This window comes from Protopterus annectens, chromosome 7.part1, assembly GCF_019279795.1.
Source record: "Protopterus annectens isolate FY-2018-M chromosome 7.part1, PAN1.0, whole genome shotgun sequence".
NCBI classification, from domain to species: domain Eukaryota; kingdom Metazoa; phylum Chordata; order Ceratodontiformes; family Protopteridae; genus Protopterus; species Protopterus annectens.
In genome coordinates this window covers 197,621,742-197,648,096 of record NC_056740.1, presented here as the reverse complement: position 1 = coordinate 197,648,096, position 26,355 = coordinate 197,621,742, and the positions used below count along the sequence as shown (strand labels likewise).

General features: G+C 39.5%; 1 protein-coding gene across 2 annotated transcripts in view; it reads left to right on the top strand.

The window, feature by feature from the left end:
* Positions 1–26,355, top strand: part of SRGAP3 (SLIT-ROBO Rho GTPase activating protein 3) — a 2,107,662-nt gene that overhangs the window by 1,297,623 nt on the left and 783,684 nt on the right. The gene's annotated exons all lie outside the window — the stretch shown is intronic.

The following is a 26,355-nucleotide window of genomic DNA, read 5'->3' as shown; positions in this document are numbered from 1 at the left end:
CATATTTCCACTGAATATATCAATTCAGTTAGTTTTACATAAAGCCTGATTTGTTGTCTGTTATTAATTTCATGTGCACTGATGTGTATTTCAGTTTAGCAGAATTGTCTGCCAGTTGTTTAACCTTTATAACTCTATTAGCCCCTCCATTATCACCTCTCATCAAAGGTGGCAAAATGAAGTTACAATCATTTCCTTATGAGCAGAAGCAATATCTAGTATAATGGGTTCATTTACAATCAACGATTGTTTCTATACGTGTTGTAAATAATTTTCTTACTAATGTTCTAAAAATGGCATTTTAGTCTGTCTTCGTTAAATTCAAGCCTCCAGTTTTTATATTTTTCTTTCATGTGTTGTGTGAAGAAAATGAAAACACTGTCATCTGTGTTAGCATGTCTGGCAGGAGATTTATGTATAGTTTCAGATTAACTTGTATTCTATGCCAGCATGTCTAATTGTGAAAATGTAAATAGGTTTTTAAAATGTTGAGTATTTCCCTGTTTACACAAACTGTTTAAATAATCAGTCAGTGTTTTGATACATTTCTAATTGCTTATGTTTATGAGGGAGATTCTAAAGTACAACTGTATGTGAAGAATCAGTTGGTCAGTTTGTGATGTCTTTAGAATGTTCCTGGTTGCTATGTGATTATTTGAACAAATGACTGACAGGAAAAAAAAACTTTTTCAAGCAGCTGATTGTTATTTTAAAATAACGTAACCAATACGAGCTAGAAAACAAAGTTGAAGGTTTTGCTTGGCAGCAATTACAGCTCGTTCACTGCCTCCCCTCTCAGCCAACAGCTTAAGGCAAATTCAAGTTCACGGACACGAACGTAAAATCAAAACTTCATTTATTCACAATAGTTGCTTGCATGAGGCAAGCTTCATCAGAACAAAGAATGATAAAACTTCCACAGTTTAAATACAAAAAAAGGCGCCAAAAATTGGCTAATTGTAATTAATTACATCATTAAGAATTATTTATATGCTGAAAAACATACTGATTTAAAAAACATACTGACATAAAAAATGCATGCCCCAGTGGCCTTTTAGAGTGTCTAAGCAAACTTATAGAACTAACACTACTGTCAACCTACCCTCTAAAAAATATATATACTTCCTAATAAATATTATTAACCCATAATAAGCAAGGGTTTGATGGTAATATAATCATTTAATCCCGGAATTGTGGTGGCATCTGTGTGTACCTGCCACCACAGTTCACGATATAAGAGGTGATTCTTAATATTGCCACCTCTAGGATTGTTTTTAATTATTTCCAGGATCCCAAACTTAAAATTGTGGTCGTTTCCACAATTTAAAATGTGTCTGGATAACGCATTTTTCGTATCTTTTTTCTTTATGGAATATAAGTGGCCATAAATTCTCTGTCTCAACTGCCTCTCTGTTTTTCCAATATAGAAAAACTGACAGGACATACAGACTGCTATATATACCAACATAGTTGATCTACAATTCCCTTTTATTGTGTGTATCCTGGTGTGATTTACATTATTCAAGCAGATCGATTCCTGTTCCAAAATGTATTGGCATTGATGACAGGTGCCACATTTAGATGTATTAACTCCTTTGTGGTTATCCGTTAATGTTTTTCTATCTAAAATATACTTTAAGTTTTTACCCATTCTAAATACAAAGTGGGGTTGAGTTCCTATTTTCTCTACTATATTGTCTGTTGAAGTTAAAATATACCAATTATTAAGTACTATGTTCCTAATGAACTGACTGCATGGACCATATTCAATAATAAGGGAATTACTATATAATGAGGTATTATTTGTACAAAGATTAATTACATTTTTCTTATTTCCACTCCAAATTGTAGGAGAATTTCTGTTATCTGAGTTTTCCATGATACTCATTAGTGTATTCTCTTTCCCTAATAGGGGTAAATATCTCTGTTCCCGTTGTCCTAATGTGTATTTCATGGTGTCTTTCAACATTGTCTCATCATATCCTCTCTCCTTGAATAACTCAATTATAAAATTCAATTCCTTAACTAAGTCATCCAACTCAGAAGTCATCCTTATGGCCCGGATACATTGACCCTTAAAGATGTTTCTTTTCAGTTTATATGGGTGGTAGCTGTTAAAATCTAAATATGAATTAGAAAATGTCGTCTTTCTATAGATGGTTGATTTGAAACCCTTATTGTCTTTAGTAATAAGGGTGTCCAAATAGGGTACCCCAATGTTGTTGTATGTAAACGTAAATTTTAAGAACTGACTACTGGAATTTAGATCACCCATAAAATTCTCAAATGTGATGGCATCATTCTTCCACAGAATATATATATCGTCTAAGAATCGTGAGAAATAGGCTATGTTGTCCATATGGTTGGTGTTAAAGATGTATGTGTCCTCCCAATCTAACATGACTAAGTTAGCAAAGATTGGGGCACATGCTGCACCCATAGCTACTCCACTTGTCTGCCTGAAAATTTCTCCCTCATAATAAATGAAATTATATTCTAAGACGATACTCATTAAATCCGCTAAAAGGGTAATTTTATCCCAACTTAAATTAGTATACTTCCTAAGGCTTCTTGTAAAGGCTTCAAGCCCTTCATCTATAGGTATGCTACTAAATAAATCAATCACGTCAATGGAACAAAATATTAAATCTTCCACAGTTATGCTGACAGGAAACTTACTCAAAAATTCCCAAGAGTCCTTCACTAGATGCCTCACTTTATCATATATGAATTTGAGAGTAGTATCTATGAATTTTCCTATGGGAAAGGTTTTAGCCTTACTCCCTGAAATGATGGGCCTGAATGGTGGATCTAGATGGTCTTTATGAACTTTGGGAATCCCTACTATAGTAGCCATGGTGGGGAATTCTACCTTCATATATTCATACTGTTCCTCGGTGATTCTATGTTCTATCCTATAATCCTCAAGAAAGGAATCTATTCTTCTATATGAAATATTAAGTTCATTCAAAGAAGAGAGTTCATAATTGCCCGATGTATGTAGTATGTTATGAATTTTTGCACTATATATAGTGGTATCATAGATCACAATACCTCCCCCTTTGTCCGGTTTCATTACCCTGTAATCACGATCCATGCATAGATCTTTGAGTATACAGGATTCCTCCTTGGTTAAATTAGTAGTACCTAGAGCTGTTTTATTTCGTTTGTTTCTGTTGTTAAATTTGTATATATCTTTAATAACCTTGTTCTCAAAAGTGGATATCACTGGATTATTAACTGGCATAAAGTGACTTTTCTTCCTCAACTCAACAGCCCTATCCTGTTCCATATTATTGTCAAACATAACAGACAAATTTAATTTTCTAATAAATTTTTTGAAGTCAAAAATCGTATTTACTACCTGAAAAGGTGATGAGACAATGTTGAAAGACACCATGAAATACACATTAGGACAACGGGAACAGAGATATTTACCCCTATTAGGGAAAGAGAATTCACTAATGAGTATCATGGAAAACTCAGATAATAGAAATTCTCCTACAATTTGGAGTGGAAATAAGAAAAATGTAATTAATCTTTGTACAAATAATACCTCATTATATAGTAATTCCCTTATTATTGAATATGGTCCATGCAGTCAGTTCATTAGGAACATAGTACTTAATAATTGGTATATTTTAACTTCAACGGACAATATAGTAGAGAAAATAGGAACTCAACCCCACTTTGTATTTAGAATGGGTAAAAACTTAAAGTATATTTTAGATAGAAAAACATTAACGGATAACCACAAAGGAGTTAATACATCTAAATGTGGCACCTGTCATCAATGCCAATACATTTTGGAACAGGAATCGATCTGCTTGAATAATGTAAATCACACCAGGATACACACAATAAAAGGGAATTGTAGATCAACTATGTTGGTATATATAGCAGTCTGTATGTCCTGTCAGTTTTTCTATATTGGAAAAACAGAGAGGCAGTTGAGACAGAGAATTTATGGCCACTTATATTCCATAAAGAAAAAGATACAAAATGCGTTATCCAGACACATTTTAAATTGTGGAAATGACCACAATTTTAAGTTTGGGATCCTGGAAATAATTAAAAACAATCCTAGAGGTGGCAATATCAAGAATCACCTCTTATATCGTGAACTGTGGTGGCAGGTACACACAGATGCCACCACAATTCCGGGATTAAATGATTACATTACCATCAAACCCTTGCTTATTATGGGTTAATAATATTTATTAGGAAGTATATATTTTTTAGAGGGTAGGTTGACAGTAGTGTTAGTTCTATAAGTTTGCTTAGACACTCTAAAAGGCCACTGGGGCATGCATTTTTTATGTCAGTATGTTTTTTAAATCAGTATGTTTTTCAGCATATAAATAATTCTTTATGATGTAATTAATTACAATTAGCCAATTTTTGGCGCCTTTTTTTGTATTTAAACTGTGGAAGTTTTATCATTCTTTGTTCTGATGAAGCTTGCCTCATGCAAGTGAAAGCGCTCAACTATTGTGAATAAATGAAGTTTTGATTTTACGTTCGTGTCCGTGAACTTGAATCTGCCTTAAGCTGTTGGCTGAGAGGGGAGGCAGTGAACGAGCTGTAATTGCTGCCAAGCAAAACCTTCAACTTTGTTTTCTAGCTCGTATTGGTTACGTTGTTGCAATGGATTCCTCTCACAGCAACACCAGCGACTCCTCACCCGACTATTGTAAGGATTTACAACATCTACGAGCCGAAGTGGTTACCTTACGCGGGGAGGTAGCTAAAGTACTTGAACTCTTTGGGAATTTTATGGTACACCAAAAGAATTCAGTACCTACATCGAATCACTTACATCTCGGCTCCATACCGGATGAGGACCCGGAAATGACGAGACGACACCGGAAGGAAGATTCCCGTACCAGTTTGGTTGTAGCAGACAGAGTGGAGGTTCTTTCTTCTTCTTCTCTCGAAATTCCAAATGGCCAAGGGTCAGGCAAACATTTACATGATGGCATTGATATGCCTGGATCAGCTTTTCAAGTGGACAGTATGAGAAATGACGAAGGTGATTTCACATTCGATTTCTCATTTAGTAATTATGTGGATGAAGCAAAACGCACAGGGGCCAGACCAAAATATGCAGTACCAACGCGTTCTTATGCTACATCAGTTCGTAGTACTAATCAGCATAAAGGTATTAATTCATCTAAGACTACAACTAAACCTACTATGGAGACTGTTGACAATACTAATGTGTTAAAAAAATTTATTGAATATGACTGCAATTTTGACTGTGCGACTGATAATAGAATGAACGAAGAATTGAGACCTGCAAAAAATACATTAAGGGACTATATTTACAATTTTGGCAAGAAATTGAATCTTATTAATGCACTAAAACTGGATAATGCATATCTCAACCATTGTTTATCTGCTAAAATAGTACCGATGGGACTTCGGTTTTTTAAAATGCCATTGGGCATAGATATCACTGTTGATGTGGAGAATGACTTTAATGCCTTATTTGACACTTTTGGTTTTGAATATATGAGAAAATTAATGGAATATAATGATGTCAAGTTATGTAAATATATAACTGAAATTGAAGCGCTCAATAATTCTATCACACATGATTTGGCCTTTCAACAGTGGGAAAAACTGTTCTACAAACAGTTTTCTATAGCTGAAGACAGGGCCAGGAAAGCATTTGAGCGTAAAACCAAGAAATTTCAAAGGGATAGGGAACAGTATAGTAGGCGCTTATGTTACAAATGGACTAGTGCAAAGTCAAATGACACATCACATCTAGTGAACAGGGACTCTGAATATGATAATACTGACACACATACACATCAGGATTTTCATCCCCCCCCAAGGAAGGGCTATTCAAGAACTTGGCAAAAAGGAGGGAAATGGAGGGAAAAACACTGAGTGAAGCACAACCTATTATTAAAACAGTGAATTATTCAGACTCCCTATCAAGCATTAGAGTTATAGATAATATTGTTAGTGAATGTAATAATTTTAAGATTTACAATTATAGTAATTTAGAACTTAATAGCGCCCATTTCAGTTTGTTATCCAAAGGGCTGAAATATGTACCGACCCCACCTTTTCAGGTAGTAAATACGATTTTTGACTTCAAAAAATTTATTAGAAAATTAAATTTGTCTGTTATGTTTGACAATAATATGGAACAGGATAGGGCTGTTGAGTTGAGGAAGAAAAGTCACTTTATGCCAGTTAATAATCCAGTGATATCCACTTTTGAGAACAAGGTTATTAAAGATATATACAAATTTAACAACAGAAACAAACGAAATAAAACAGCTCTAGGTACTACTAATTTAACCAAGGAGGAATCCTGTATACTCAAAGATCTATGCATGGATCGTGATTACAGGGTAATGAAACCGACAAAGGGGAGGTATTGTGATCTATGATACCACTATATATAGTGCAAAAATTCATAACATACTACATACATCGGGCAATTATGAACTCTCTTCTTTGAATGAACTTAATATTTCATATAGAAGAATAGATTCCTTTCTTGAGGATTATAGGATAGAACATAGAATCACCGAGGAACAGTATGAATATATGAAGGTAGAATTCCCCACCATGGCTACTATAGTAGGGATTCCCAAAGTTCATAAAGACCATCTAGATCCACCATTCAGGCCCATCATTTCGGGGAGTAAGGCTAAAACCTTTCCCATAGGAAAATTCATAGATACTACTCTCAAATTCATATATGATAAAGTGAGGCATCTAGTGAAGGACTCTTGGGAATTTTTGAGTAAGTTTCCTGTCAGCATAACTGTGGAAGATTTAATATTTTGTTCCATTGACGTGATTGATTTATTTAGTAGCATACCTATAGATGAAGGGCTTGAAGCCTTTACAAGAAGCCTTAGGAAGTATACTAATTTAAGTTGGGATAAAATTACCCTTTTAGCGGATTTAATGAGTATCGTCTTAGAATATAATTTCATTTATTATGAGGGAGAAATTTTCAGGCAGACAAGTGGAGTAGCTATGGGTGCAGCATGTGCCCCAATCTTTGCTAACTTAGTCATGTTAGATTGGGAGGACACATACATCTTTAACACCAACCATATGGACAACATAGCCTATTTCTCACGATTCTTAGACGATATATATATTCTGTGGAAGAATGATGCCATCACATTTGAGAATTTTATGGGTGATCTAAATTCCAGTAGTCAGTTCTTAAAATTTACGTTTACATATAACAACATTGGGGTACCCTATTTGGACACCCTTATTACTAAAGATAATAAGGGTTTCAAATCAACCATCTATAGAAAGACGACATTTTCTAATTCATATTTAGATTTTAACAGCTACCACCCATATAAACTGAAAAGAAACATCTTTAAGGGTCAATGTATCCGGGCCATAAGGATGACTTCTGAGTTGGATGACTTAGTTAAGGAATTGAATTTTATAATTGAGTTATTCAAGGAGAGAGGATATGATGAGACAATGTTGAAAGACACCATGAAATACACATTAGGACAACGGGAACAGAGATATTTACCCCTATTAGGGAAAGAGAATTCACTAATGAGTATCATGGAAAACTCAGATAATAGAAATCCTCCTACAATTTGGAGTGGAAATAAGAAAAATGTAATTAATCTTTGTACAAATAATACCTCATTATATAGTAATTCCCTTATTATTGAATATGGTCCATGCAGTCAGTTCATTAGGAACATAGTACTTAATAATTGGTATATTTTAACTTCAACAGACAATATAGTAGAGAAAATAGGAACTCAACCCCACTTTGTATTTAGAATGGGTAAAAACTTAAAGTATATTTTAGATAGAAAAACATTAACGGATAACCACAAAGGAGTTAATACATCTAAATGTGGCACCTGTCATCAATGCCAATACATTTTGGAACAGGAATCGATCTGCTTGAATAATGTAAATCACACCAGGATACACACAATAAAAGGGAATTGTAGATCAACTATGTTGGTATATATAGCAGTCTGTATGTCCTGTCAGTTTTTCTATATTGGAAAAACAGAGAGGCAGTTGAGACAGAGAATTTATGGCCACTTATATTCCATAAAGAAAAAGATAAAATGCGTTATCCAGACACATTTTAAATTGTGGAAACGACCACAATTTTAAGTTTGGGATCCTGGAAATAATTAAAAACAATCCTAGAGGTGGCAATATTAAGAATCACCTCTTATATCGTGAACTGTGGTGGCAGGTACACACAGATGCCACCACAATTCCGGGATTAAATGATTACATTACCATCAAACCCTTGCTTATTATGGGTTAATAATATTTATTAGGAAGTATATATATTTTTTAGATGGTAGGTTGACAGTAGTGTTAGTTCTATAAGTTTGCTTAGACACTCTAAAAGGCCACTGGGGCATGCATTTTTTATGCCAGTATGTTTTTTAAATCAGTATGTTTTTTAGCATATAAATAATTCTTAATGATGTAATTAATTACAATTAGCCAATTTTTGGCGCCTTTTTTTGTATTTAAACTGTGGAAGTTTTATCATTCTTTGTTCTGATGAAGCTTGCCTCATGCAAGTGAAAGCGCTCAACTATTGTGAATAAATGAAGTTTTGATTTTACGTTCGTGTCCGTGAACTTGAATCTGCCTTAAGCTGTTGGCTGAGAGGGGAGGCAGTGAACGAGCTGTAATTGCTGCCAAGCAAAACCTTCAACTTTATTTTAAAATAAGACAGATGAGACTGTTAACCTGGATAAGACAGTTGAGACTGTTAACCTGGACTATAAAAGAGATTGCTGAAGTCATTTGAAGGGCAGTTAGTTAAGAGATGCAGTCAGTTACAGTGCTGTGCAGTGAATACTCGAAAAAGGACTCACCAAAAGCTGTAAAAAAGAAGTTATATACTCACCATACTGTTCCATCTGAGTAGTTGTACTTCATTTGTCTTTAACCTGTGGGAATACAGATCTGTATCGGATCCGAGACGGCAAAAATTACTAGCATCAGCTCCAAGCTCCAGACTCCTCCCCTTACCCATAATACACCTCCACTGCCTTCCATCCCCAGATCGAGTTTGCAGAACTTATACTTAGAACCCGACCTGATAACATACTTGTGACCTACACTGCAGCCCATAGGCTGAACATGCGCCAAGGTCTGGGGGAAGGAGGGAGGGACGGTTGAAGACAAATGAAGTACAACTACTCAGATGGAATGTTATGGTGAGTACATAACTTCTTTATCTGAAGTAGTTTACTTCATTTGGTCTTCAACCTGTGGGACAGAGTCCCCAGCTACTAAACTCCTGGGAGGCCCTCATGGAAGAATATTCCGGAGCACCGCGAAGCCAAAGGATGCTCTCCTTCTAGATGTCAAATCCAATTTGTAATGGGAAATAAACATATGAGATGAGGACCAAGCAGCTGCAGAGCATATGTCATCCAAAGACACCCTAGACCAGAAAGCTGCAGACATAGCCATGGACCTAGTGGAATGAGCTTTAAATTGACCTGGAGGAGACATGCCTTTGTCCTTATAGACCTGCAGAATGCATGAAGAAATCCACCTAGCTATAGTGACCTTGGAAATAATTGATCAGATTTACGAAAATGTTTTGTCCTGTGTAAATAGAATCGTAACTGTCTATGAACATCCAACATGTGTAGTTTGTATTCCATCCTGGTGGTAAAATTGGGAAAGAACACAGGCACATTTATAGTCTGATTGATATTGACTGGTGACGCCACCTTAGGAAGAAAAGATGGGTTGGTTCGAAAGGAAACTCTATCTTTATGAAAAGTCATGTACGGGAATTTTATGTACAAAGCCTGTAGTTCCAAACCCTTCTAGCAGAGGTAATCACCACCAGAAAAGCTGTTTTCCATGACAGAAATTTTAGATCTGCAGATGCGGCAGGCTCGAAAGGCAGAGGAACCACAGCTTGGAGAACCATAGAAAGGTCCCATGGGGGGACAGGATCTTTGACCGGGGGCATAGAAAAAAAGTGCCTTTAATAAAGGCTTTACACAGTCCAGAAGATACCAAGGATGCATAATTCTCACCCACATGAAAATGAGAAATGGCAGCCAACTGAACTTTGACAGTAGAAGAACTAGCTCCATGCTGGAAAATATCAGCTAGATAATCAAGAATGGCGGAAAGAGTAAAAGGATCTAAACTCCTCTGAGAGGCCCAGAAAGAAAAACGTTTCCATTTCCTGTGATAAACCTTTCTGGTAGAAGACTTATGAGCAGCTACCAAAATAGACTTAACTGAGGAGGAAAGTCCAGTAGTCCTAGCAATCACAAGAAATGGAGCAGCCAAGCCGTGAGCTTTAGGTTGTCTAGACTCAGATGAGGCACCCCCGATGGGTGTGAAATCAGATCCTGAATGGGATCTAGGATCCAAGATGGAGCCAAAAGGTGAGACCAAAGGAAGGGAAACCATACCTAGCAAGGCCAGAAAAGGGCAATGAGGATCACCTTGCTCTCAATCGACAAGCTTTCTGCAGAAACCTCAGGATGAGAGGAACTGGCAGGTAAGCATTCAGAAGACCGGGAGGCCAAGCATGAACTAGAGCATCTCTGGGGGACACCCCCAGTCGGGGGTTCAGAGCAAAAAACCTGCTGCACTTCACGTTGGAAGGAGATGCGAAGAGATTGCAGCAAGGTTGACCCCACTCGCTGAAGATCTGTTCCGCTAATGATAGATTCAGAGACCATTCATAAGGCATCAGAATGGTCCAACTTAGCCTGTCCGCTAGAATGTTGGACCATCCTGGAATGTGCATTGCGACGAGAAAGCAACCAGTGGAGATCGCCCATTCCCACACTCTCATGGCCTTGCGACAAAGGGGATAAGATCTGGTCCCTCCCTGTTTGTTGATGTACCAGACTACTGACATGTTGTCTGATTGAATGGCAATCATCCCCAGAGGAAGAAAGGCATGAAGGGCCTGCAACGCTAGAAGGACCGCCCTCATCTCTAGGACATTGATATGCAAGCTGGTCTCTAAGGTAAACCACAGGCCTTGGACTGTCCTGCCCGAACAATGCCCCCCCCCACCCGAGTTGGGAGGCATCCATGGTCACTGTGGTTTGGGCTGGGGATGGAACAAAGGATTGTCCCTCCAAAATGTCCGGAGAGCTCATCCAACATATGAGGGATGACCGACACACTTTACTCAGGTGGATAGGATAGGTTAGTGATAAATCCAACAGGAACCGCTAGAGTCCATTGAAGAATCTGCTTGTGTAGCCGAGCACATGGAAGGAGAGTTATGGTCGCCGCCATCGAACCTAGGGCCCTCAACACTGATTCCGCTGTTGAGAGGTGAGAACAGTAAATTAGGGAGACATGCATCCTGAGGTTTTGAACTTTCTCTGAGGTCAGGAACACTTTGTACTATAGTGTGGTTATCACGGCACCAAGGTAATCTATCACCTGTACAGGCTCTAGTAGAGACTTGACTGTGTTGATTGTGATACCAAAACTCATGGCAAGCGTCAGAAAGTAATCCCTGGTTTGGGAAAGTAGATGCCTGATGGGAGCAGTGAGGAGTCAATCGTCCAGGTACAGGTAGACCTGAAGCCTCAGGTGAGCCGCTACAACCACCATCACTTTGGTAAACACCCTGGGGGCTGTGGTGAAACCAAAGGGTAGGGCTCAAAATTGATAATGATTGGCCCCTAGCAAGAAGCAGAGGAACCTCCTGGAGCTTCTGTGCATTTTTATGTGATAGTAAGAATCCTGGAGATCTAACAAGCACATCCAGTTGCTCTCTTGCAGGTATGGCATGATGGACTGTAGTATGACCATCCGGAACTTTTCTTTGGCAACTGACAGGTTCAGGGTAGAGAGGTCCAGGATGGGCCTTATGTCCCCCATTTTCTTTGGCACCAAAAAGAACCTGGAGTAGAAGCCCGATCCGGACTAATCTGGGGGGACGGTTTTGATGGCTCTCATTCCTAGTAGCTTGGAAATTTCCTGAGCTGCTGCCTCCATCTGCATGGGTGGAATGTCTGGGAGGTGTTTGGGAGGTATGGGGGAACCCACGAAGGGGATAGAATATCCTCTGGATATGATTTGAAGCACCCACCGGTCCATTGCTATGGACTCCCATGCCACTGGGTGAAAGGATAATCATCCCCTGACTGCCTCCAGAGTAGAGTAGCCGAGCAACCCCTCAGGGTTGCTGCTTGGGTCTGTTTGAGAATGGTTCTCGAGACCCAAAGTTTTGCGGACCACTCGGCCTCTGGGCCAGCATCCATTCTGTCCTCCTCTGCCTCTAGGGGAAGAAGAGCCCTGAGTGTCCCGTGAATACTGAGACTTCCGGAACCACATCTTCTTTTGCCCTCTCTGGTTCTGGGAAAAGGACCTTTGCGGGTTAGAGAAATGGATCCCAATGGCACAGAGTGTCCTCCCATCCTTCTCAGTCTGGACTAGTGTCTCCTTGATGGTCTTACCGAAAAGAGTTGAGCCATCATAAGGAGCATTGGCAAAGGATGCCTTAAAAGGTTCAGTGAATTGGCACAACCTGAGCCAGGTGTTACGCCTCATGGACACGCTGGACCCAGTTGCTCTAGCCACTCCTTGTGTAGCATGGGATAGGAGTCGCATGGACGTATTTGATACTGCTCTCAGAGTGGCCATTTTCGTGGAGAATGAAGCCTTGTCCTCCTGTGACATGGACTTGGGTGGCGACTCCTCCAGCTCCTTCACTAGGTCGCGTTGGAGTCTCCTGACATGGGCCAAGTAGTTCAGCACCCTTATTGAAAAGGTAGCTGAAGCATGCACCCACTTCCCTAGGCAGTCCATCATCCATGACTCTCGTTCAGGAGGGTGGACCGAGGAACTTTCCTGAGATAGTTCCTTCTTCGTGGCTGCTGCTACCACCATGGCATCCACTGGGGAGCCCTTGTTCCAGGAAGGCCTGTCAATAGGGGGACTCAGAACCTTATCAGGGTGCTTGGGGATCGGCCCCATGGTATCTGGTTCCTTCCACTCCCGCAAGGTGATCAAATCCACTAAAGGATCCATGGGAGGGGACACCCAAAACATAGACGGCCCATTCCGAAAACCTCCAGAAACACAGACTCATCAGAGGAGGGCTTGGGGGCAGACCAACCTCCCCGCTGGTGCAAGATCTCCATGATGTCTCCAAAGGAGACATTGTCAGAAAGAGATCTTGGGGAACCCTCCCCATCATCTAAATCTGTGTCCTCGGTTAGGGACTCGGGGGAGTCCAAGTGCCTCCTCTTGCACATATGCTTGCAAGGCATATCTCCTGTGGGGCTCTCCAGGGAGCGCTCACAAGCCATGTGTTCCTCTGGGGGAACCGTCTGGGGCTCTTTGGGCACAGGTTGTCCCTCTGGTAAGACAATGGGGACCATAGACAAAGCCGAGGTGGTCTGGGCGGAGTCCGAGGGGGCAGTCAGGGGCCTCGATCCGATGGAGAGGACCTGTTCTACTACATTGAATGCCGAAGGAGAGCGGACATCCTGGGACGCTAATAAGAAGGCTGGTCTCCCCAGATCCGACGTGAGAATCGGAGCCGGACCGAAGTGGATGGAGCTCTGAGGGAGGGAACCTGGCCCAACAACGCTGGAGTCAATGGAAAAGGTTCCACTCCCTCAGATCTGACACATAGGCTCCGGCTTCGAGAGCAGCTCGGATCCGAACTGTTCAGATCTGAGATGCTGCAAATAGCTGTTGGCGTCGAGGATGCAAGGACCATTGGCGCTGACCCCCTGACCAAGGCCAATCTTGGATCTGAGAACTCTGAAGCCGAAGGTCGGATCAGGGAAGGAGAAATGGGCTGAAAAAAGGGAAGCGAGCTCCCTCCTCCTGTGGGAGGGGGGGCTGGCAAGACCCCCATCTGCATCTGTGTTACGGATAAAGCACCTGATCATCTTATCCAGATCCATGTTCGATAAAGAATGTGTTGACCAAGACAAGGCCATGGACTCCAACCTGGCCGGTTGGGGAACCGAGGCCCAGGAGACTGAACGTGCCTCTTCCGGCTCCAGGAAGAACCTTGGAGACCGGAGCCGAGGGGAGTTACGGGTCCATGCAGACTTGCTCATGAACAAGAGGTCCGGGGACCTCTTCCTCTTTTCCTTCGTCTTTGACTCTCTCTCTCCCTCTCTCTACCTCTCCTCTGCTACCACAGGCTTAGATACAGGAGTTTCGAGTCACAGCCTGGGAGGGAGGGGAAGCCAGAGGGAAAGAAGCGGGAGAGGCAGCCACTGTGACTGAAGTCAAAGATGAGGAAGTAGGATCAGTGGCCGGCAGAAGACCTTTGAGGGCCAACTTGGCCTTTCTATCCTTTAAAGCTCGGGGATTGAACCCCACACAAATGGAGCATTCCACATTAAGGTGAGCCACACCTAAGCACAACACACACAGAGTGTGGCCATCCGCTGGGGAGAGCTTATGGCCAGACTCTGTGCAGCACCTAAAGATAAGCCTTTCAGTCATACTATCAAACAAGAAGCCTTAAAAAAAGAAAGAGACAGACCAAAAAACTTTCTTTCTTTAGACAGAACATTTAGTTAATAACACACCCACTCACCACACTAGACTGACTAAGAGGGGAGAAGGGCACCACAGACAAACTACTCTAAACTAACTACAACTACAAACCTACACTCAATGCCAAAACGATGGGAGGGGAGAAAGAGTACCCATACTAACCTGAAACTGCTAAAAGTAACAGAAATTTTAGAAAAACTTACAATCAGAATCACCCTGCTAGCTGGAGCTCTAGAGACACGATGTTTTACAAATCGTGGCAAACTAGACCTGGGGGTGGAAGGCAGTGGAGGTGTATTATGGGTAAGGGAAGGAGTCTGGAGCTCAGAGGTGATGCTAGTAATTTTTGCTGGCTCGGATCCGATACGGATCTGTATTCCCACAGGTTGAAGACCAAATGAAGTAAACTACTTCAGATCCTGCATTTGCCTTGCTGTTATGTTTTATATTAGATCAGGGACAGTATTCTGTAGTTAGATTAGGAAAGTTTAGCTGTTTAGATAGGGTTTTTCTAAAATGATGGACTTCTATCCTACAGTTTAATTTTATATTTCTGGTGATTGAATTCTGGTGTTTATTGAAAGTTATTGATTTGTATTCTATTTAATCATTTTGCTTATTATTAAATTGTTTTCATTGCTTTACATTGTGACTGGACAATCAGTGTATTCTTTAGAGATTAGAGAGTGCTTATACCTGTTCGATACTACCCAGGTCACCTTGAATGCCTGGCTGCTTCTTGTCGTAGCTATCATTTAGTCTGATATTTAATTCTTAATAATTGATCACAGTTTGCAGGTTATGTAGACCTGCCTGGCTCTGGTGACTGCATTACCCATGGCCGGCCTTAGGCATAGGCAAACTAGGCAACCGCCTAGGGCGCCATACAGCCCGATCACATAAAGGGCACAATTTTAGTTATTTATTTATTTAAATTATTATTTATTTATTTTTTTGTTATCCAGTCTGGGTCTGTGCTGTTCTCAGCAGTATACTGTCCATAAAACAGAGACTGCCTGTGGCAGCCAGGAGATTCATTTTCTTTTTATTAAAAAGAAAAAAATATTTAAGGACATTCTTCTTTAAGAACGCCCTCCTTTTATGGCCGCAGATGACAAAAACAGGTCGCAAATACCTGATATGCCTGTGCGACAGACGTTGCGTACTGGAGCAAGAATGGACAAGTGAGAGGTAAGGAGCCTGCCAGGAAATGGTATTGAGTGGGGTCAGCATTGTTTTCATCTGTTGTGATTAGATGAAATGATTCTCATCCCTTGAAAAAGTATTTATCATAGGTAAGATAATGGTGTTATGCTGTCAGTTAGCAGCATTTCTAAAATGCAAGTTAATAGCATTTCATCCATTCTTTTGAAGGAATACTTGTCTGCCAGAATTATTTTACCTTTTACAAATGTGGACCACTACTTGCTGCTGTTTATATTTCATTCATTGTTAATGATTTTTACTCTACATGTAGTTCTATAAATGTAATGCACTCTTTTGCCAAGCTGAATTCTTTACTATTTTCAGAATGACTGCTTACAAAATATCTGCACATAAAGACAGCTCAATTTCACTTACTGATTAAATGACGAACTATAATAAAAAGGACTACAGCCTTAAAGCTGCCTTTCCCCATCCTTGTAGATAGTTTTGTCCTTGGTATGCAGTAATGATGTTCACTGATTTTTGATCAGTTACATGGGCGAAGTTGTTTCAAGATGAGAATGTTCACATTTCCCTACAATTAAAATGCCTTTTTTTCAGTCTATGATTATGTTTTATCTACATTTTCATGACTGTGCCTGGCATATGTTGTATTCTAGTACTGATCATGGTTTGTATTATTATTTTTCACCTAAATAAGCAGGACTAAAATTAACTTTTAGCATAGTTTCTTTGCTTAGGTCAAAACAAAACTTTAACTTTGTCCTGCACAAAATAGTATTATAACTTAAGCAAGAACTTAGACAAAATTTGAAATTGTGTCTCTGTCTTCAATGTATAGTATTTGGTTAGATTTATGCATGCCTTTATGAGGGTGGGAGGTACCTGTATTACCATAACACTGAAGCTTAGCATGCCCAATTAACTTCTTATTGCAATGAAGTCATTTAGTGGTGGTGCATTATTAATAATTTCTATGTTTAATACAAACAAATTGTGTTTTGTGTGCATGGACACAAAGGATTTTACAAGTAACTTCTCAATCATCAAGAGTTTGCTGTTGTTCAAATGCTAAAAGACTTGCTCCTTGCAATCACACATAACTTAAGATTTAGTAAAACTGCATGATAAATAAACACGAGGCAAGTAGGTTACTGTGGGAGGGATTCTGAAAAGTCTTACACTGAGCTACTCTGCAATCTTCAGGTGTAATTTAAGAGGCAATATAAAAAGCAACATCTTTCAGCTTTTCTCGGTTAGGGGTAACCACAGCAAATCACCAGTCCAGAGATTGATTGGTAGTGGTGTTTTTATGGTGTTGAGTTGCCAGCCCAGCACCCGGCTTTCACAGAAGGCACATGCAAACACACACACACACACACACACACACACACACACACACACACACGCACACACCTACCTGCATATCTTTAAAACTCACTCATCCGCAGGGAGGCCATGCAGACTCTGCACAGAAGGCACTCTAGGTGAGAATCAAACCAGACAAAGTCTTGTTATGAAGCAACAATGCTAACCACTGCACCACCGTGGCCACTAATTGAAGAGGCAATGTACCAAAGGCTATTCGTGTGTGATATGCAAAGGAATAATACTGCTGAAAAGGAGGATTTGATCCAATGCATAATGCAGTGTATGTTGGCTTTCCTTAAATTATTGGTCATATGTAAACATTCACAAGTGTTAATTCCAAAAATACTAGCACCATTGTATTTCAAAGATTTTTGAGTAATTAAAGGGGCAATGTAACATGCATGTTCTTAAAGGTATAAATTCTTAGACAGAAAATTCTGTCATTAGTGCCTGCAACCCTCAATGATATGTTCAACAATCAGAAATTTCAGATAGAAAAGAATATATCTTTTTATGATGCATAAAGTGGATAAACTGTGAAAATCATAACAGGTGAGAACTGCGTACATGAGAGATGTGGGATATGCCATTAAACTTGTGATGCAACAAGATGTACATACCTAACAGAAATGGAGTGTGAGCCATGCACCCATAATATCCCATAAGGTGAGTAGGGATAGAAGATGTGTTTTTCTCAAAGTGAGTCAATGTAGCACTGCAGTCAACATGCCAACACATTATAATGTCTATTGGAGACAATGTCCATGTTATAGTGCAAACTTCATAAGAACATAATCAGAAGCATTTCTTACATGTGCAGGCTGATTGCAACATAACAGAGCAAACAACACTTCAAAGGAAGCAAACCCACAAAGTTTTCATGACAGATTTACCATACATAAACTGTAACAGTAGTCATCAGAGTAACTACTACAGCAGTGATCATTCAAACAGGTATTGTTAAATTAAGTTTACTTAAATAAATGTACTCTGTCCATCATTGGATCACTGCTGTAGTAGCCTTAGCTGTAAGGGTCGTTTACCATAGTATATGCTAACTGGGTGGAGGAAGGATGAGGGCGCAGATGCCGCTGGAGAATGGTCTGAGCGAAGTCTGATCTAAACCTGTAGAAGCAGTTGAGTTTGAGTTTCTTGTAAAAGTAAGTACTGATGACCAAGTTGCTGATTCTAGAATACTTCTAGAATCCATCCCTTTCTAAAAAGCCACAGATGAGGCCAATGCCCTAGTAGAGTGAGCATTGTCCTTGCATGGAATTGCTTAATTCTGTTGGATGTAACAAAAGGTAATAGAATGAGACAATCATTTGGAGACAGTCTATTTTGACCCATTATGTCCTTTATTCTTACCTTCATAAAAAATTAATAACTGATCAGAATTTCTTTTTTTTTGAAAATGTTTTTATTACATTTTTATAAAACATAATCAGTACAAAATTTGTAATCAGAAATGTATGTACATATTTAAAAGTAAGAAAAAAAAACTAATCTTATAGGGAACATGTGTGAAATTCTTGGCTAGGCTTATAAGGGCCTCCAGGCCAATAGCCTAGTATCATCCTATGATCCTAAGAACCTATGAACCTTAATACAGAAACAAAGAAATAACTATTTACAAGAGTGTCCATCAGCCTTCTAGTCATTCCTGTTGTTGCATGGCTGTTCAATTCCAGAATTTATTTTTTTTTGTATTTTTGCTTGTCAAGCAGTTCTTTAAATTTTGTCCACACATTGAGGCAAGAGGTAATTCTGTTCATCCTTGATACTGTGTTGTATTTTAAGGGGGTGGGGTGCTGCCGTCCTGAGTATGCACTCGTTTGGATGAGATGCCTAGTAACTATGAACCTGTTTTCAGTTTGCCATCCATTCCCTAGTGCAATATTACCAGCGTACCATTCTTTTTAATGTAACGTCGGCAATTTATTCTTCAATGACAGCAGACACTGAATTGGTAGATGAAACACTGAAATATAAAGTTGTTTGCTTGCTGCAACCTTTTCATTAGCTTTCTTTAATGTGGAATTATTCAGATGACTTTTACTTCTGCAGAGATTGTGCATATTGGCTGGTATTGGTGGATTGTAATGACACAAGTTTGAGTGGCCTTTATGGTTGAAATGTTCTGATTTGGATGGTTTTGCCATTGGTTCATATAGTTTGTTTCATTGCTTACTGGAAAAAATGTTTGTGTGTCTTCTGTGAAATGTGGCACAGCTGTGTGTAGGGTTAGTTTCTGTTGGTGGTGCTTTTGGATTTAAACAGCAGTATAGAATAGTAAGGACAGCAAAAACTGTCCAGTCCTGTGCACTTGTAGTAGTACAAAGGTTGCAGAGAAGATAGCATCTGGAGTAAGTGTTTACTTCTCTTGCATCAAGTGAATGTACCTGTGTCTTGTTAAGCTGTTGTCTGTGAATGTTTCATTTGTCCTCTCACCAGGTTTAGTTATAAATGGGTGATGTGATAATGACAGTGCTGCTTGCAGATCTTTGGTTGCTTGCAAATCTGTGGTTGTGGCAGTTTACCTCTTTCTCAACTGTCATATTTTGACTCCAAATTTTGCTCTGCCCCTCTTAATCCCTTCTAAAACTGGCAACTTTTCAAAAAAAAAACAGGTGAATTACATTTAATAAATTATTAAGACAATACAATCAAGAAGCATAAACAGGTAGAAGCATAAGCGTTTTGCTTAAAAACTAGTGATTCATTTAAAGAAATGGCATGCAAACTGAGTAGAAAAATGTAAACGGGTCTCCCTTTGTTTTTTGTCATTCCAGTCCTGACACAGACAGACCAAAAGTTATGTTCAAGGCAGGGAGGCTGTGAAATGTAACCTTGATCAAAACATTCTTCAGTAAATGTCCTGTAATCAGAAGGACAAAGCCTCATATGCCTACGTGAATGGTACCTGCCAGCTGATGGCACAGCTTTTGGCACCTACTGGGACTGCATATTGTGTGTGTGTGTGTGTGTGTGTGTGTGTGTGTGTGTGTGTGTGTGTGTGTGTGTGTGTGTGTGTGTGTGCGCGCGTGTGTGTGTGTGTCTGTCTCTCAGCTGGTACTTGATGTTATTACTTGTCAGATGAACTCTGGTATTAATTTTGGACTTTGTAACTTTTGGAAAATGGTTGGTAATGCAAAATCCATTACAGTAGAAACTTGTTTTCATACATTTAAAAAAATTGAAGGAAATAACTGAAGTGGCTTTCATGGGGAGTGAAGTATCTGTGGGTGTGGCTGAAATAGGGGTGTATCATGAGTAAGGCGTGGGTCTGGCTCAAGGGGCACCAGAGCACTACTTCGCCTAGGGCGCCATTTCAGCTAAGGCCGGCCCTGGCATTACCATTTGTATTGGGGAGGGGACACAGCTGGAAATCTATGTCAGGCTTCCCATAAGTGTTTGAGTGTGTGAGATTTAAATTTATTTTTGAGTGTCAGTGAGTCAGAAGTCTTAAACTGGAGCTAATTGCTCTGAAGTATATAATGACAGATTACATTTTGGGGTAGACAGAGGTTTAATAGTCCAGTACCAGGAAACAGAGCATGTTCCTGTTGTGCTCTTAAGGGAAATTATGGAGTTTTACTCTTGTGTGCTCTGTGCTCTGGTGTTTTCCGTGACGCTCCCACACTGGAGTCAGTAGTGAGAATTGATGCTCCTTAATTACTGACCTGGGTTTTAAGTGGGGAACGTCACATTAATGGTGGCAGTCCAGTGGGATATTAATCGGATATCACATGTTGTATGCAAGAAATGTTTACACTCCAACAAATGTGATCTCTTCCAAGGTTGTTTTTATTTGCATGGTCAAGCAATCTACAGTGTTGGTGTTATCATCAAAGATGCAAGAATCACAGTTCTGGTAGCAATGTGCAGTCCCTGTTATAACAACTCCACCTGCATGGTCAAACAATCTACAGTGTTGGTGTTATCATGAAAGTTGCAAGAATTACAGTTCTGATAGCAAACTGCAATCCCTAATATAACACCTCAACCTCTTTTGTGTGTGTGTGTGTTACAGTGTCTGTTACAGTAAAATCACCTGAGAGGATCAAATTGGAAAATGAAGCCAGGGAAAGCAGTAGGCTGAGATGAGGTCATGGTAGATATGATCAAAATGTTGGGTGAATTAGGGGAGAAATGGCACTGGGGGCATTCACGGCACTAAGGAGAGAAAGACATATTTCTGATTACCAGAACTGTGTGTTGTATACAGGTATCAGACTCCTGTCACACTGCATGGAAGTGATGGAAATGGTGATTGATAAACATATACACAGTGTAGTAGAAAGCATGATGGGGGATTAGCACTTCAGATTTAGGTCAAGATGCTACACAACTAACCCAATGTTTGCAGTGAGGCAGATAGTTGAGAAGAAGGTAGAGATGAGGAGAAAGTCCATCTGGGCAATCCTAGACTTGGAGAAAGCATATGATAAGGTCCCAAGAAACCTGATTTGGGCATTCTTACCATGGTTTGAGTCCCAGAAACGTGTATAATTAGTTCAGGCTATGTATAAGGAACCAATGACAGAACTGCAAATAGTGTCGGGACTCGCACTGGGATTCTCAGAAGTGGTGAGTGTGCATCATGGTTCAGCTCTGAACACACTGCTATTCAAAATGGTGATGGATGACATTAGCAAATAGATCAGAGGGGGCAAATCAAAAGAGATGGTGTATGTAGATGATATGGCCTTATAAGCAGCCTCTAAACCTTTAGGCACATGTTCAGGAAAGCAGAAGATGGTAAAGAAGATCTGGAGGAGACCTGAGGTAAAATGAAACAAGGGTGTCCGGCAAAGAGATGGATGGTCTACATGAGAGAATACCTGCAGCAGTCAAGCATGATTGCTGAAAAAGTTAGGAGAGTGGCATAGAACTGAAAGAAATGGCTGCAGCTGATGCATGACCCTAACCCAATGTAGAAAATAGGGGTAGATGATGATAATGATGATGATATGTTGGCAATATCTGATAAAGTAAAAACATTTATACCCCAACAGACCTGGATTCCAATTATTTTTTTTTTGAGCAAGAAACATCTTTACTAAATTATCACTTATGACAGGCAATCACACATTTTTATAAATAAGGACAAACCATATTGACATAGTTTCAGTTGGGAACATTATACAGCATGTATAATCTTCTATACAGTCAAAATCATTTGACCATTGCATAGTTCATTCAATTCCTGCCTTCCTTTAAACCTCACTCTTCCTTAAAAAAACATTATTCTGCAGGTATTGTTCTCACAATTTCCATTATTTTAATTCCCATTATTTTATATGTCATTTTCTCCTACCTTTTCTAAAGATCACACTTCCAGTTTTTTTATCTTTGTTACTATATTCAGTACTTCTATTATGGTTAGTTTAGACTTTGATTTCTATTTTCTAGTACTTTTTTTTTTTTTTTTGGCAGTCACCAGAATTAAACTCGGCAAGAAACTCAGCAGTGCCTTATTATGTCTAGGCACCTTTAATTATGTATCATGGATCAAAAATCATTTCCTTAGTTACTTTAATTTGCTCACCCATTTTTTTTTTTTTTTGACAGTGTATCCTGCAGGGAATTTTTAAAGTGTACCACCTCATTACACTCCCAAAAATATGTTCCCAATTACCTCTTTCTTCCCCATCACATCTCCAGCATTTGTAATCTACCTGAGGAAAAATTCTTTGGAGTCTGCTGGGGATATAAAAATACCTGTGGAAACTCTCCCAAGCAAACATCCTAAATCTTCTAGACTTTGTTGTGTATTTGTTTCTTTGTCAATTTCTTATCTAGTCTCTCTTCTCAATAATTTCTGTTCACCTCTGATTGATTCCTGTAGTTATCATACAATGTTTTATATGGCCTATTTATTATCCCTTTTTAACAGCAACTTCTAGGTTCTACTAAAAACTCTACCAGTGGTGGTATGCCTGACCTGTATAAAACTAAATGGGTTAAAAATATTTTCACTGCTTATTTCTTGTTATCCACATGCATAAAACAGAGCTTCCATTTTGTCAGTTTTTGTATTATCTTTTGTTTAGTCTCTTCCCACATATCCTTAGCTGACATAACATAATCTTTTTTAACCCATACTGCTAAGTACTTCATTTTATCACGTCCCCATAAATATGAGTATTGCTGAACCAATTCATGTGTGGGTACATAGTTTATAGCTATTGCGTTTGTTTTATCTTCATTAATTTTATATCCCAAAGCGGTGGTGCTGCTGCGGTAGTGTTGTCGCCTCATAGCAAGACGTTGTCCCGTTCGATTCTCAGCTAGAGCGTCTTCTGTGTGGAGGCATACATGAATGGGGCATGCCTTCGTTGAAGGTTGTGCATCAGGGCTGGTAACCCGGTACGTAAAAATCCACTACCAATCATTAGCGGACCGGAGTCCCGCTGTGGTGACCCCTAACCGGGAAAAGCCGAAAGACACAAACAAACAATTTTATATCCCAAAGATTTGGAACTTTCTCAGAATGTTCCACAACACTGAAATATCCTTTTCTGTTTTTTTCAGGTACAAAATAATATCATCTGCAAATAAAGCCAAATTTTATTGGGTTTCATACCAATTATATCCTTGAATTTCTGAGTCCCTTAGTTTCTTTCCCAGTGGTTCTAAATATAATACAAATAACAAAGGAAAAAGAGAACACACTTGCCTTGTTCCTCTTTTCAAACAGCTTATCAGAGAAGACACCCCACTTTAATTTTCACCTCTAATCTCTCATATTGGATGGTGCAGTGGTGCAGTGGTTGCGTTGTTGCCTCACAGCAAGAGGTTCTCTGGTTTGATTCACAGATGGGGTGCCTTCTGTGCAAAGTCTGCATGTCCTCCTTGCGTACCTCTCAACCTGGAAACATCAAAAATCTAGACAAGGCCCATGAAAAATAGGTACAAATCTGTACGCTGATTAACGTTAAATTTGCATACATAATTACACAACCCCGCCCACTCTAATAGAATTGTGGGAGACCAACTTTCAAATGCAGTCTGAAGAACAGAACCAAAATATAGCACCAGAGTCCCCCTACAGCCATTCCAATTTCCCATTACCTGGCTATTTCACTCCATTTACCATAAACACTAATGTGTGCATACTGCTTTACTTCTACAATGATTATTTGGATTTTATTTTTTTACATTTTATAGCACAATGCACAAACACTAACAGATGTCTGCTAAACAAAGCAATACTGTCTCACAATGAAAATAGAACTGGCATTAAAACTTCTCTGCCCTTGAAACTCACATTCATTGAAACAGCATTGAAACCCACACCACATCCAAAGAAAATGCATCTGGCCAGTGGTGGATAAAGATTACCTTTGGGCTGTTTTCAAATCAGAGGCCTCTTGCACACAAAACAAGAAACATGCATGCTTTCTTTTGATACACCTTCCTGACTTTATTAAATTATATTCCTTGTATAATACAGCACACTTGTTCGACTTAAGTTAGAGCGCATTTTAAATTTATTGTTTAAACATTTTTCCAGTAGGCAGTGAAACAAAAATGCATTAACCAATAATGACAAAACTGCCCTATTCAGAACATTTCCATCATAAAAATCTACTTCCACACACAATTGCATTTCAAATTTGTTTGAACGTTTTTTTCCAGAAGGCAGTGAAGCAAAATGCATGCACCAATAATGACAAAACTGCCCTATTCAGAACATTTCCATGATAACAGTCTACTTCTACACACACACTATATATATATATATATATATATATATATATATATATATATATATATATATATATATAAATACAGAATCACAGTAGTGTAAGCCATAGGCATGCTGCACAGTTTCTTGCATTTATTTTCAATGGGGGGGACGCAAAAGGCCAAAAATAGGGACACATTTTAACATTGCTTGTATAATTTTGGAAAGTTGCTTGCATAAAATGTTTTGTTACCACTGTACATTTCACTGCCAAGTCTTGAACCCACAACCCTGTGCAGGACAGTCAGAGCAACATACCACTAAGCTAAATCAGCAGTTTTCTGAACGACAGGAAGAAAAACTTAAATGGCTATCATTTAGTGAATTCAGTTCTCACTTCTCACTATAGCTCTGAACCTCTTAGCACAAAAATACAGAACAAAACCAATAATGGGGCAATACAGCCCCAAAATAGGGACACATTTCAAATACTGATCTTTTAAACTTAGAAAATTGCTAGAATAAAAGGTTTTGTTTTACCACTCCTGAAAACCAGAGATTTAATGAGGAACAGAACAGAAATGTGAGGCATAAATTCACAAGTGATGGTAGCTAGGGACTGTAGGCTCTTTTTACCTGTACCCAAGGTACAGGGTTTGAGCCTGAGTACCTCTAGCCACCAGATGTATTCCGTTGGTGACATTGTCTCACACACACACACACACACACACACACACACACACACACACACACACACACACACACACACACTGCATTTAAAACTCCATGGCTATGCAGTTAATTCTGTATAACGCCGAAGACATGGCACCTTCTGTCTGGCTCAGCTCTGCATGGCTTAAAACGTAAAGAAATCCTCCTCTGACAGGCGTGCGACTTAGAGGCTCAGCTCTGCAGTTAACTCCTGTGTCCTAGACTCCTAGTGGATTCGTTCAGCAACAGTACCATACGACATGGCTTAAAACATAAATCCTCCTGTCTGGCTCAGCTCTGCATGGCTTAAAATGTAAAGAAATCCTCCTGCGACAGACGCGTAGTTTAGAGGCTCAGCTCTGCAGTTAAATCCTGTGTCCTAGACTCCTGGTGCATTCGTTCAGCAACAATACCAAACAATTTGGCTTAAAAAGTAAACCATTCAGCAACAGTACCGTACGACTTGGCTTAAAATGTAAATCCTCCTGCAACAGATGAATCCTGTATTCTGCCCGAGCGGCAGTCCTCCCAGTTTTCAAACAGATGCGTGGCATGCTGACGGAACTGATGTCATCACGCAGGTGATGATGTCAGCTCTGAAAGCTTGAAAATCTAAAAACTAGATTGAAAAATCGGAAATAATGGGGTGTCACTCTGGAATCATGGCACCCCATTATTGGGACCCCAAAACTTAGTAAAAACACAGTCATTCAGGATGGTTGAGAGGTCTGCCTCCCTGCATCCATGTGGGCTTTGTCTAGGTGCTCCGGTTTCCTCCCAAGTTACAAAAACATGCATCTGGAGCATTTCTCCTCGGGCCTCCGCTGAAAACTGGCTTCTTCCAAGTCAAGAGTTTTCCGGTAAACAAATGTTAAATAAATAAATAA